We start from the raw sequence: 4,007 nt of genomic DNA, 5'->3' as shown, positions 1-4,007 counted from the left end.
CAACTGAAAGATAATTTCCAGGTATTATGGCCTGAATTGTGTTCCCCCACCCTAAGATTCATAAGTTCATGTCCTAACCCACAGTATCTCAGAAAGCGGGTATTTGAAAATAGAGGTAATCTCCAAAGGGGTAATTAAGTTTAAAATGACATCACTAGAGTAGGCCCTAATCCAATATGACTGCTATCTTTATAAGAGGAAATTGGGACACACACACACACACACACACACACACACACACAAGACCTTACTACAAGGGAGAAAACAGCCATCCATCCACCAGCTAAGGAGAAAGGCCTCAGAAATACACTAACCCTACTGACACCTTGATCTCAGACTTCTTGGCTCCAGAACAGTGAGCAAATAAATGTCGTGTTGTTAAATTACTTTAACGCCCAGTCTCTGCTACTTTATTATGGCAGCCCTCGCAAACTAATAATCTAGGCAAACGTTAGGGAAGTAGCAAGAGTAAAGCGTGGTCCTTCTGGAACTAATCAACACCTAAACAGCCTGCAGAGGAAAGCCTTCCTGTTTAGTGAAGGCAGTCACTCCTATCCCAGGATTGTATTGTTCATATCTGTGAAGTTTTTCAATATGCGTAAGTGCATATACAGGATTTCCTTGTAAACTGAGAATAGTGGAAATAATAATAAATGTTGGGGTGAGTGTAATTGTGACTGAAAGGATGATTTTACGATATGGTAAAGGATACTATTGGCTGGAGCCGATTCATTACACTGCTCTGGCAGTCTGTTATTATTATTATTTCTAGCCCTTACTAGATTTCATTCTTTTAGATAAAAACATGCATATCCGCTTTGGAGTTTGATTGCCTTATGGGCATAAAGCTTTGCATATTTACTGCCCATGAATCATACCAGTATGTGAAATCCGGAGAAGATTCAATTTTTCCTGCTAGATGCACCTCCAGCCGTTTAATTAAAATATGTATTATTAATAAAACGATAGTTAAGTCATATTTTTTACAGATATGACTGAAACATTAAGTGCAAATTGTTTCATGCTTTCATAGTAATTTGCTTTTAACGTTTTGTGCCTTCATCAAGGTAACACGCTAGTTGAAGGTTTGCGGTCTTGCAGAATTCTCAGCCGTGAAGCTGAAAAAAAAGCAAGTGGAAAGTGGTGATTAATGAAAGGACATATTTACTTTTCAGAAAGACTTCGTGGTGCTATTGCAAAAGGGATCTGTACCAAATAGGGAAGTGCATTAAAAGAAACGGGAAAGAATATTTAGTCCTTATTTCAGTACACAGCAATGGCATTGGCCATTCGTGTGACAGCTTTTCTCCCGTTTCTGAACCAAGGCTGAGTTTCAGCAGGCTATCTGCCTTTAGATGTCACAGTTGTTCTTCCGCTGAACAGAACCAACTCCTGCTCTGTGCTTCAGACTTTCCTCTGCCTTCCAGAAACTTTGCCTAAGCAGGAGCACTGATTCGATGTACTCTAGCTCACTCACGTAGTGCTTAGCAAGGGGTTGATTAAAAATTGTATCATTAAAATAGGTGAGGACAGGGACAGCTGGGTGACTGCATAGCTTGCTGTCAAAATGTAACCCATGTTTATGGAATTTTTATTTCCGATGATAACATTTCCAAACTTCACATTTGGTCCAAGTGGGGATAGTGGCAAGTGGGGCAGAGAAAACAGAAAGGAAGAACTTCAACGTGTAATGACTACTTACTGTGTGCCAAACACCGTGCTAACCTGTTTGATAGTTCTGTGATTTAATCTTTATGACAAAGCTTCAAGGAAGAAATGGTTATCTCACGAGTTACAAATGAAGGAATGCAGGCTTCTAGAAGATAGACTGGCCCAGCTTCTTAACTGGTAAATGACTGAGTCTGAGGCCAGACCTTTGGGTTTTTCACTCCAAAGCTCAAGTGAGATCCCTCTATATTCTTTTGAATATTGGGGCTTTTACACATGCATACATTTGTCTATCTCCAAGTAATGATATAAACATTCCCATTACCATCCCCCATCCCTACAAAGTCTCCAAACAATCAACCTAAATTCTTTTCTTTTCATTTTACTACTCTAGTCCTTTCTTGATCCTTCCCTTCCCTCACTGCTCCTTCCTCCACACATGGAAATTTTCAGTTACACCTGCATGGAGGGATGATGAGTTTTCTACTCTGACATACTCTTTAGTGTAGAATTTTACATGCCTCATGTGACTTTCTATATCCATGAGATTCCGCTACAATAGTTCTCTTCTAAATGGCGTAGCTATTAGAATTTAATTTTTAAAAGTAATTTATTTGTGACTTTAGAGCCTTTAATTGTAGAGTCAGGATTAGTGTGGTCTTCTCCTTTACTTTAAAACTGTGGTTTGATTGGAAGTTAATAGCCAAGCTAAAAAGAAGAGGCAGTTTATGTTTTCTTTCCTTAGGATATAACACACACACACACACACACACACACCCCACATGGAGCTCCCCTCTGCCTGTGTGTGTGTGTGTGTGTGTGTGTGTGTGTGTGTATGCAGGGTATGATTCTGACTCCTGGACATCTACTGAGGTGGCGCTGGGTGGAAAGTTCTTCTTTAAGAAGAAATAAAAGCTTGGCCATAGAATAACTTAAGCCATAGAATAGAAACATCTCTACTATGGTTAAAGAAACCTCTTCTAATATTAAGTTCACATTACAGATACTTAAAAGTGCCTTTTGCCTTCAGTTTTCCCATTCCTTCACACCAACTGTGAAATTGAACTGAGCATCGTATTGCTACCAGAACCACAGATGCTTTTCTCTTTTCCCTAACCAGGGGGAGAACTGACCTTTGTTTAAAATAATAACTGGGACCATGCTTGAAAACCAAGAGAAGCCCAGCACAATCAGACCTAATTTTTGATAATTGCAAAAGAAAGTCTAGGTAAAGAAAGAGAAAGCCCCCAAAGCCCAGTACAATCTAAATTTTAAGAAACAAGTGGCAAATGGCTGGGTCTTATTTGGCAAGGTGCTGTGGAGTTTCAACGCCCTGTACGTTTTTTTTTCCTAACTTCGTCTTTTACTGAGCATCCCTGGAGAGAATTCCACTGGCTTCCCGGAGGACATGCTGCTTCTTGACTCCTCAGAGCTCTTGCTGTGGAAATTAATCGAACTCAAAAAGCGCCCTGGCAGACAGACAAAACACACTCTGAGGGACTTACTGTCTGCAACACTCAAATTCCAAATCACACGTTTGCGGGCACCTATGCTCTCTCACCCCCCCCCCCCACACATTTCAAAGTGTGATAACCTATCTTGAAATTCCTGTAACTGTCCCCCGAACAGCATGATCTCCCTCAAGCCAGCCTGACACATTTGAAGTAGAAAATACATAAAATAAATTACAATGAACTGGATATCAGATTGCCACAAATACCAGTCTTCCAAAAAGAAACGTCTGAGAGGAAATAAAGTAGTGAGAGGCAGTAACTTTGGCAGGAATGGGTAATGGAGAAGCCCTTTGTGGAGTGGTAGCTGGTGGAACACCGACTGTACCAGATGGTTGAGTTGAGTGAGGCTTGGCCTCGGAAAATGCTGCAGATTAGGTGATATTTTTTCCGATATGCCACATTCACTGTCATAACTAGAATGTCCCAGGAGAACCACATGGCAGCAAGGTGGCTGAGATCTGTTGAACAAAGTACTATCTGCTGTTTTCCTTAGTTATAATTTTTCATTTTGGCTTTGGAGCCAAGGGGAAAGTTCAAGAAGCCTCATCTATGGGTAGATGGGAATGACATAAGACATCGAAATTTACTTGAGGGAGTTTAATCAGTTTTGCTTTAAAAATTATACATGATTAGAGAGAGGAGTCAAGATGGCGGAGAAGTAGCAGGCTGAGACTACTTCAGGTAGCGGGAGATCAGCTAGATAGCTTATCTAAAGATTGCAAACACCTACAAATCCAACGGGAGATCGAAGAGAAGAAGAACAGCAACTCTAGAAACAGAAAATCAACCACTTTCTGCAAGGTAGGACTGGCGGAGAAGTGAATC

Source organism: Enhydra lutris, unplaced genomic scaffold (genome assembly GCF_002288905.1).
Source record: "Enhydra lutris kenyoni isolate GAN:26980312 unplaced genomic scaffold, ASM228890v2 scaffoldscaffold15, whole genome shotgun sequence".
In the NCBI taxonomy this organism is placed as follows: domain Eukaryota; kingdom Metazoa; phylum Chordata; class Mammalia; order Carnivora; family Mustelidae; genus Enhydra; species Enhydra lutris.
Note: the sequence above shows the minus strand (reverse complement) of the source record.